Source organism: Oncorhynchus mykiss, chromosome 20 (assembly GCF_057628025.1).
Source record: "Oncorhynchus mykiss isolate SJ-2025 chromosome 20, ASM5762802v1, whole genome shotgun sequence".
Taxonomy (NCBI): domain Eukaryota; kingdom Metazoa; phylum Chordata; class Actinopteri; order Salmoniformes; family Salmonidae; genus Oncorhynchus; species Oncorhynchus mykiss.
This window is the reverse complement of record NC_143041.1, coordinates 17,260,893-17,271,818: the sequence shown is the minus strand read 5'-3', so window position 1 is coordinate 17,271,818 and position 10,926 is coordinate 17,260,893. Positions and strand designations below refer to the sequence as shown.

The 10,926-nt window shown below is 42.2% G+C and overlaps 1 long non-coding RNA gene across 1 annotated transcript; it reads right to left on the bottom strand.

Moving 5' to 3' along the window:
• Nucleotides 1-5,744: 5,744 nt before the first annotated feature.
• LOC149974418 (uncharacterized) lies at nucleotides 5,745-10,066 on the bottom strand. Its single transcript, XR_016489360.1, has 2 exons — nucleotides 9,585-10,066; nucleotides 5,745-6,819 (listed from the first exon to the last, which is right to left on the bottom strand). It is a non-coding gene; the product is annotated as an uncharacterized LOC149974418 (long non-coding RNA).
• Between the last annotated feature and the right edge of the window lie 860 nt (nucleotides 10,067-10,926).

The following is a 10,926-nucleotide window of genomic DNA, read 5'->3' as shown; positions in this document are numbered from 1 at the left end:
CTGATGCACGGAGAAGCTAGGCAGCTTTATATTATCCGTGTTGTCGTTCAGCCAATGTCCCATTGGTAGTATAGTCTTAATCATAGATCGTCCAGTTTGGTTTCCTGTTTTGATTGCACGTTGGCCAATAATGCTGTCTTTTCTTCACGCTGATGACAGAGATTTGGGTCTTGTCTTGACAAAGCAGTATATCATTCGCGTCGGACTCATTAAATAAAAAATATTTGTCCAGTTCGAGGTGAGTAATTGCTGTTCTGATGTCTAGAAGCTATGTTCTGTCATAAAAGACGGTTGCAGCAACATTATGTACAAAATGAGTTACAAACAATGTGAAAAAACAAACAAAATAGCACAGTTGGTTGGGAGTAGCCATCCCCTCCGGCGCCAGTGTGTGGCTCCTCTGTGGTCCAGGGAGAACATGCAATCTCCATTCTTACCCAGATTATCTCCCAAACATCTCTGTCAGAGCTGGAGGAGAGATGGTGGTGTGTAGGATTATATGAAGAGCCAGATCCCATGATTGCTCTATCACTGCCTCCATATAGGATAATGGACACATACAGTGCCTTCAGAAAGTTTTCATACCCCTTGACATTTCCCACAATTTGTTGTGTTACAAAGTGTGATCAAAATTGATTGAATTGTATTTTTTTTGTCAATGATCTACACAAAATAGTTTAATGTCAAAGTGGAAATAAAACAATTCTAACATTTGTAAAAAAAAAAAATAATAATAAAACATTTTGAAAAATACGGTGCATTCGGAAAGTATTCAGACCTCTTGACTTTTTACACATTTTGTTACGTTACAACCTTATTCTAAAATTTATTAAATAGTTTTTCCCTTATCAATCTACACACAATACCCCATAATGGCAAAGCAAAAACAGATTTTTAGAAATGTTTGCTAATTAATAAAAAAAATAAAAACGGAAAAATGACATTTACATATGTATTCAGACCCTTTACGCAGTACTTTATTGAAGCACCTTGCGTAGCGATTACAGCCTCGAGGCTTCTTGGGTATGACGCTACAAGCTTGGCACACCTGTATTTGGGGAGTTTCTCTCATTCCTCTTTACAGATCCTCTCAAGCTCTGTCAGGTTGGATGGCGTGTGTTGCTACACAGCTACACAGGGTTCAAGTCCGGGATCTGGCTGGGCCACTCAAGGACATTCAGAGACTTGTCCCGAAGCCACTCCTGCTTTGTTTTGGCTGTGTGCTTAGGGTTGTTGTCCTGTTGGAAGGTGAACCCAGTCTGAGGTACTGAGTGCTCTGCAGCAGGTTTTCATCAAGGATCTCTCTGTACTTTGCTCTGTTCATCTTTGCCTCGATCCTGACTTGTCTCCCAGTCACTGCCACTGAAAAACATTCCCACAGCATGATGGTGCCACCACCATGCTTCATCGTAGGGATGGTGCCAGGTTTCCCCCAGATGTGATACTTGGCATTTAGGCCAAAGAGTTCAATCTTGGTTTCATCATACAAGAGAATCTTGTTTCTCATGGTCTAAGAGACTTTAGGTGCCTTTTAGCAAACTCTAAGTGTGCTGTCATGTGCCATTTACTGAGGAGTACCTTCTGTCTGCCCACTACCATAAAGGCCTGATTGGTGGAGAGCTACAGAGATGGTTGTTCTTCTGAAAGGTTCTCCCATCTCAACAGAGGGACTCTCCTCCGATTGCTCAGTTTGGCCTTGCGGCCGGCCAGCTCTAGGAAGAGTTTTGTTGGTTCCAAACTTCTTCCTTTTAAGAATGATGGAGGCCACTGTGTTCTTGGGGACCTTCAATGCTGCAGACATGTTTTGGTACCCTTCCCCAGATCTGTGCCTTGACACAATCCTGTCTCGGAGATCTACGGACAATTCCTTCGACCTCATGGCTTGGTTTTTGCTCTGACATGCACTGTCAACTGTGAGACCTTATATAGACAGGTGTGTGCCTTTCCAAATAATTTCCAATCAATTGAATTTACCACAGGTGGACTCCAATCAAGTTGTAGAAACAGGATGATCAATGGAAACAGGATGCACCTGAGCTCAATATTGAGTCTCAAAGGGTCTGAATACTTATGTAAATAACGTATTTCTGTTTTTTATTTGTAATAAATGTGCAAACATTTTTTTTACTACATTTTAGAATAAGGCAGTAAGGTAACAAAATGTGTAAAAAGTCAAAGGGTCTGAATACTTTCCGAAGGCACTGTAAAACACTAATATATCTTGATTTAATAAGTATTCAAGCCCCTGAGTTAGTACATGTTAGAATCACCTTTGGCAGCCTTTCTGGGTATGTCTATAGGTAAGCCTCCAACAGCTTTCCACACCTGGATTGTGTAACATTTGCACATTATTCTTTTCAAAATTCTTCAAGCTCTGTCAAATTAGTTGTTGATCTTTCCTAGACAACCATTTTCAGCTCTTCCCATAGATTTTCATTAGACGTAAGTCAAAAGTGTAACTTTGCCACATTCATTCACTGAACATTCACTGTCTTCTTGGTAATCAACTCTGGTGTAGATTTGGCCTTGTGTTTTAAGTTATCGTCCTACTGAAAGGTGAATTCATCTCCCAGTGTCTGGTGGAAAGGACACTGAACAAGGTTTTCCTCTAGAATTTTACATGTGCTTAGCTCCATTCTGGGATTTTCCTTAACAATTAACAATGGGGTTGAATCTGTGTTTGAAATTCGTTTGAAATTCACTGCTCGACTGAGGGACCTTACAGATAATTACATGTGTGGGGTACAAAGATGAGGTAGTCATTCAAAAATCATGTTAAACACTATAACTGCACACAGAGTGAGTCCCTGCAACTTATTATGTGGCTTGTTAAGCACATTTTTATTCCTGAACTTATTTAGGCTTGCCATAACAAAGGGGTTGAATACTTATTGACTCAAGACATTTCAGCTTTAATATTGTATTAATTTGTAGCATTTTTGAAAAACACAATTCCACTTCAAGATAATGGGGCCAGTGACAAAATATCTCAATTGCATCTATTCTAAACACAACAAAATGTGGAAAAAGTCAAGGGGTGTTAATACATTCTTTGTGGTTGTAACAAAAATATATCATATATATTTCGTATGAGAAAAGCCTCTATTGTTTCCCTCTGATGGTGTCAGCGTCGTAATGATGGGATAAAGAAGGACTCTTGGTCACTTGATCTCACGGCCTTCTTAGCGAAAAGGGAAAAGGTGTTGGGTTTCATAAGACAGGAAAAGAAAAACATGGCTTTTTAGCAGACTGGAAATCTCATTAGCAATGAGACAAGTCCGGAATAACAATGTGGTTGATGGACTGTAACATGGAAGGAGAGAGAATCAAAGAGCGGAGCTCCCTCACTCCATATGGCTGACTTTCTTGTCATCGTAAAGTATTCAAGGTTTTGATGTGAGGTCCCCCGAGGGGACACTCTCCTAACATACTCCTTTGAAATCAGCATTAATACCCAGAAAATTAATTATCCTGTGGAGGAATCTAGATTCTCAACTTTCCCTTTCCCTCCATCCATGTAATAGGGGAAAGTGTGAGGGGGTTGGAAATACTGCAGGAGGGTTGGAGAGGGAGGTTGAAAAAGGAGAACGCCTGGATATTGTTTACCTAGCTGAAATTAAAGCCATTTGAAAATAACTGGGGTTTGGTACAAATATGAGGCTTATAAGGGCTAACTTTGATCACACACGAGACCTCTGGGCTGACTTCCTCCTTGTGCTCTTGTCCTGTGTGTCGGGGGCTGGTGGGGGCTGCTGGGGGCTGGTCCGAAGCCCCTGAAGGCTTTAGGCAAACACCAGCCATTGAGGAGAGAGAGCTGAGATGGAGAGATGAACTGTGCTTGGCCTTGTTCTACCCAGGGCTCGTGAGAAAATGAGCAAAGCATCTCCTTTATCTGTTCCACAGATGTTCCCCATCCTCATCTCCACTGCAACCAAATGCTATCCCTCCCCTCCACCCCCAGCAGTTCATCCAAGTGTCCTCTCCAATATCCACAACACCTGATGGAGGAGTGAGAGTAACCTGAAGACAAGAGTTGATTTCTGGGGGACGGGTGGAGGAGGGGAGACGGCTGCAGTGGGAGTGATGCAGACATGGATTAGGGAAGTTAAACTGCAGAGGCGGGGGGGGGGGGGGGGGGGGCAGCCGCAATGGGGTGTCCGGAAGAGTGGGTTAACCCTTAAGAGATCTCATCAGCATGGGGAGCATGGGGAGAGGTTGTCCACACACATCAACATGTTTAGCTTACTCTGAAAGCTTGATACAGTGAGTATTTTCGTAATTTAGACTGATCTCCATATTTTTGTTTCAGAACAATGCTACACTTATTTGGGGTTTGTACGAGGAGACATTGGGTAGAGGCGGATTGGGACTCTTCTTTGAGATTCTCTCTGTAACTCAACAGTAGGGAGGAGTCCTTCCCTCGGGACTCCTGGATTGGGACCACCGGTCACGTGACTCTACACACCCCAAGCCCCCATGCACCCTCATTTCCCTTACCCATTCTCTTGTCGAGGGGATTGGGGTTAGTGGCCTCCCCACAATGTCACTACTAGGATTGTTTATCCTCCTCTAACCTCTCAGTGCTAACTCAACAGCCGAGAGTAGAGAGTGGTTCACATAAGAGGGCAGAGGGCTAAATGCATACATTGTTCCCCTCTCGTCCCCGGGCCTGAGCTGGCCGTCTGTTCACAGACCTGCAGTAATGGAGTGGAGTGACTTCTAGTCTGACTGGGACTTCTCTTTGTGACCATATAAAGACATCCTTTTTCCTAAGTGACTTGATTATCAGTGGTATGCTTTAACATAACAGAGAGGGAACTCCAGGAACGCCAAGAAATGTCAAGTTTGGAGAAACCTCTAAACATGCCCAGAGCACTCTGTCGTTGTTTTATGTAACAGTTGGCCACAGTGTGGAACTGGAACACAGGACCTCTACATACACCAGTCTGAAATGACATGGTGCCTTCAACCAGGGCAGGCGACCGTGGTCAACTCACGCCAGAAGACCAGATGGAATTTAATAGGCTGGTTGTAAAGATACTTATTACTCTGTTGTTGGGCTAAAATGCTTTATCTCCACCGCTGTGGGTTATCTGATCTCAATCCGGTTTATTGTGCTAAAGACAGTTTAAGCTGGGGTTTGGCATCTCTGATGAAAACCTTTTAACTATTTTCGTTCTCACTGAGTCCAAACCAGCTCTTTCATTATTAACCAACCAGACTTGTCAATGTGATTTAAGATATGGGACTGCAACATCCATGTGATTGCTTTTTATTAGTGTGTGTGCATGTGTGCGTGTATTTTTCACCACAGGGAAAAATACCATTTTAGGCTTATGAGTTAAGGTTAGGAGTTAGTGTTTAGGGCTAGGTTAAGGGTTTGGGTTAAGTTTAGGGTTAGGGAAACTAGGAGTTTGAATTGGAATCAGTGGTTTGGTCTCCACAAGGATAGTAAAACCAATGTGTGGTTAGGGTTAACCCTAACTCAGGACATACAGTGCCTTCAGAAAGTATTCACACCCCTTGAATATTTCCAAATGTTGTTGTGTTACAGACTGAATTTAAAATGTATTACATGTAGATTTTTGTGTCACTGGCCTACGCACAATACCCCATCATCTCAAAATGGATGTTTTTTTTTATTTATTTTTTTACAAATGAATTAAAAATGAAAAGCTGAAGTGTTTTAAATCATTTCAAGAGTACAAATTAGCTTTAATAAGTCACATAATAAGTAGCAATAATAGTGTTTAACATTATTTTTTTATGATTATCTGTATGTACACAAAGTCAAGCAGTGAATTTCAAACACAAATTCAACCACAAAGACCAGGGAGGTTTTCCAATGCCTCATAAAGAAGGGCACCTAAATGGTAGATGGGAAAAAGGGGGAAAAAAGCAGATATTCAATATTCCTCTGAGCATGATGAAGTTATTAATTACAGTTTGGATTACAGAGATACAGGCTTTCTTCCTAACTTAGTTGCTGGAGAGGAAGAAAACCACTCAGGGATTTCACCATGAGGCCAATGGTGACTTTAAAACAGTTACAGAGTTTAATGGATGTGATAGGAAAAAAACTGAGGATGGATCAACAACATTGTAGTTATTCCATAATACTAACATAATTGACATAGGAAGCCTGTACAGAATAAAAATATTCCAGAAGATGCGTACTTATAGCAACAAGGCACTAAAGTAATACTGATCAAAATGTGGCAAAGCAATTCACTTTTGTCCTGAATACAAAGTGTTATGTTTGGGGCAAATCCAATACAACCTGGTTCAGTCTGCTTTCCACCAGACACTGAGAGATTAATTCACCTTTCAGTAGGACAATTATCCAAATCACAAGGCCAAATATACACTGGAGTTGCTTACCAAGAGACAATGAATGTTCCTGAGTGTCCGAGTTACAGTTCTGACTTAAATCTACTTGAAAATCTATGGCAAGACCTGAAAATTGTTGTCTGGCAATGATCAACAACCAACTTGACAGAGCTTGAAGAATTTTGAAAATAATAATGGGCAAATATTGCACAATCCAGGCGTGGAAAGCTCTTAGAGACTTACCCACAAAGACTCACCTGTAAATGCTGCCAAAGGTGCAAAGTATTGACTCAGGGGTGTGAATAGATATACATACTTAACAAAAATATAAATTCAACATGCAACAATTTCAAATATTTTGCTGAGTTACTGTTCTATAAGGAAATCAATCGATTTCCTGCAGGTGAAGAAGCCGGTCCTGTGTCCTGTGGAGGTCCTGGGCTTGCGTGGTTACAGTTGTGAGGCCGGTTGGACGTACTGCCAAGTTCTCTAAAACGACAATGGAAACGGCTTATGTTAGAGAAATGAACATTCAATTCTCTGAAAACAGCTCTGGTGGACATTCCTGCAGTCAGCATGCCAATTGTACACTCCCTCAAAACTTGAGACATTGTGGCATTGTGTTGTGTGACAAAACTGCACATTTTAGAGTGGTCTTTTATTGTCCCCAGTACAAGGTGCATGCTGTTTAATCAGCTTCTTGAAATGCCACACCTGTCAGGTGGATGGATTATATTGACAAGCATAAAATGCTCACTAACTGGGATGTAAACAAATTTGTGCACAACATCTGAGAGAAATAAGCTTTTTGTGAGTATGGAAAATGTTTGATCTTTTATTTCAGCTCATGAAACATGGGACCAGCACTTTACATGTTGCGTTTATATTTTTGTTCACTGTATATACATTTGATCTTTCTGTATTTATTTTTCAATACATTTGTCACTATTTATAAAAAAACATGTTTTCACTGTCATTATGGGGTATTTTGTGTAGATGGGTGAGAAAAAATATATTTTGAATTCAGGCTGGAACACAACAACATTTGGAATAAGTCAAGGGGGTGTGAACACTTTCTGAAGGCACTGTACATAGTTATATCTCCTGTGCTTAGTCCTCATGCATTTAATTCTGCTCCAGAAACCCATCCCTATATAGACCTACATGTACATATCCCACTGTATAAAATATGGTTTAATTATCATGGTTTACACGTCATTTCAACCCAAAACATTCCACATGATGACGTTGGATCAACGTGGACAACTGATTGGATTTGTCATCAACGTAAGGACATTGTATTTTTTTCCGCCCAACTTGACATGGTGACATTTTTGTTGATTTCACGTTGAATTCACGTCAGTTGACAACTCAACCAAATTGAAATCAAAACCTTACATTGAAATTACATCTGTTCCCAGTGAGTCCTGAGTGATCAATCCAGATATGTAATACCATGCACTTAGTTGTGTTATGTCAGAAAGCCCGAGTAATCAGGACATAGTGAAAGGGAATTCTATGGCAGAATTAAAATGCTGGCCCCGCTGTAACACACATGGGTTTGTCAAAAGAAAATAGGGGCCAATATATAGCAGGCCCTGTGGCACTGCTGTGACCTTGTGACGAGATAATGGCTCCTGAATAATGAGGGGAGGCAGTACTGATGGACTGGGGACTTAAGGGAAAGAGGGGAGAAGACCGGGTAAGGGACCTTGACTCTTGACCACGAGGCAGATTATTCTGGCCTGGCCTCACACCCAGACACATATTCATTGTTAAAATGGCCAGCCCGTCGTCTTCTGAGGCAACTTGTCTTGATTCTCTAGTCTCAGTCCTTTAGCTGTAACTAAATAGAATGTTAACCTCAAAGGAAAGTGGCCTTTGTTTGTTACCTTATAATCTATTATAATGAAGTGGGCCACCAAAGACATTCACGGATATGATTATTACTTTGTTTTTTACCAACTTAAAATAAATGAACATCTTTTAAATCCGTGATGAGTGCTGACATAGGGCAGGCTATCTCATATGTATGGGGCTTCTGTGTGGGTTCACAGGTTTATTGGTGAAGGTGTTGTGTGCACTCTTCTGGGTGGATGGCTCTCATCTATGTATGTCTGTTCAGGGCCAGGGGCCTGCCTGAGTGCACCATTGGGCAGTCATATAGAGAAGGCTTTTATTTGGGTGTGCTGAGTGATCAGATGATGACCCAGAGTCAAACTAGAGGTCCATAAATGTCCATTTTCATTAGGAGTATGTGAACCTTGAGTCCTTGACATTCTTGGAACGTTAACTATTATTAGGTAGAGATGTCAAACGCATGACCTCTCGACAGTCTTGCCCTTGATGCGATGGGCCTTTTTTTACTTCATCACTTAGGGTGGTTCACTCGAAGATGTGTAAAGAAGCTGTAAAATGGACAGCTGCAGATCTTAGATCTTCCGAGGGACATTTTTGTCTCTCCCTCATAAGAACTTAAGACAATGAGGTTGTTTTGAGGAAAACCTCAAGAGGTTTCTGTAAGAATCCTGTTGGTCTTGTTTTGTGAATGGTCTCTGTTGCACACTTAGTCGCAAAATTGCAACACACACACAAACAGTTTTTCTAAACTGTGGTGTGGTTTCTGAACTTTGAGCCCCACATCTGGAGGAGGGAGATGGGTGGTATTCCCAGAGGGGTGCTGGGTTGGAAGTTCACTGGGTTTGGAGTTCACTCAGTTCAGCCACGGTCGAAAGGGCATCTTGTGTTACTGAGTTTTGCTCATCAAACCAAGATCAAATCAAATCAAATGTTATTGGTCACATACACATGGTTAGCAGATGTTAATGCGAGTGTAGCGAAATGCTTATGCTTCTAGTTTTCCGACAGTGCAGTAATATCTAACAAGTAATCGTAACAATTTCCCAACTACCTAATACACACAAATTTAAAGGGGTGAATGAGAATATGTACATATAAATATATGCATGAGCGATGGCCGAGTGGCATAGGCAAGATGCAGTAGATGGTATAAAATACAGTATATACATATGATATGAGTAATGTAAGATATGTAAACATTATTGAAGTGGCATTATTTAAAGTGGCATTGTTTAAAGTGACTAGTGATCCATTTATTAAAGTGGCCAGTGATTGGGTCTCAATGTAGGCAGAAGCCTCTTTGAGTTAGTGATTGCTGTTTATCAGTCTGATGGCCTTGAGATAGAAGCTGTTTTTCAGTCTCTCGGCCCCAGCTTTGATGCACCTGTACTGACCTCGCCTTCTGGATGGTAGCAATGTGAACAGGCTGTGGCTCGGATGGCTGTTGTCCTTGATGATCTTTTTGGCCTTCCTGTGACATCGGGTGCTGTAGGTGTCATGGAGGGCGGTTAGTTTGCCCCCGGTAATGCGATGGGCAGTTGCCATACCATGCTGTGATACTGCCCGACAGGATGCTCTCGATTGTGCATCTGTAAAAGTTTGTCAGGGTTTTGGGTGACAAGCCAAAACCCTGACAGGCACTGTTGCACCTTCTTCACCACACTATCTGTATGGGTGTACCTTTTCAGTTTGTCTGTGATGTGTACACAGAGGAACTTAAAACGTTCCACCCTCTCCACTGCTGTCCCTTCGATGTGGATAGGAGGGTGCTCCCTCTGCTGTTTCTTGAAGTCCACGATCATCTTCTTTGTTTTGGTGATGTTGAGTGAGAGGTTTTTTTTCCTGACACCACACTCACAGTGCCCTCACCTCCTCCCTGTAGGCTGTCTCGTCGCTGTTGGTAATCAAGCCCACTACTGTTGTGTCGTCTGCAAACTTGATGATTGAGTTGGATGCGTGCATTGCCATGCAGTCTTGGGTGAACAGGGAGTACAGGAGGGGTCTGAGCATGCACCCCTGTGGAGCCCCAGTGTTGAGGGTCAGCGAAGTGGAGATGTTGTTTCCTACCTTCACCACCTGGGGGCAACCCGTCAAAGTCCAGGATCCAATTGCACGGGGCTGGGTTGAGACCCAGGGCCTCCAGCTTGATGATGAGCTTGGAGGGTAATATGGTGTTGAATGCTGAGCTGTAGTCAATGTACAGCATTCTTACATAGTGGTTTTCTTTTTGTAGTCCTTGATTTCCTGTAGACCCTGCCACATACGCCTCGTGTCTGACCCGTTGAATTGTGACTCCGCTTTGTCCCTGTACCGGCATTTCGCTTGTTTGATTGACTAGCAGACGGAATAACTACACTGTTTATATTCAGCCATATTCCCAGACCTCTTTCCATGGTTACAAGCGGTGGTTCGCGCTTTCAGTTTTGCGCGAATGCCACCATCCATCCACAGTTTCTGGTTAGGGTAGGTTTTAATAGTCACAGTGGGTTCAACATCTCCAATGAATTTCTTTATAAACTCACTCACCAAGTCAGTGTATAGATCAATGTTGTTTTCTGAGGTTGACAGGAACATATCCCAGTCTGAGTGATCAAAACAATCTTCAAGCATGGATTCCAATTGGTCAGACCAGTTGTGAATGGTTCTAGTCACATCCTGTTTGAGTTGCTGCCTATAAGACAGTAGGAGCAAGATGGCGTTGTGGTTGGATTTGCCGAAGGGAGGGCGGGGGAGGGT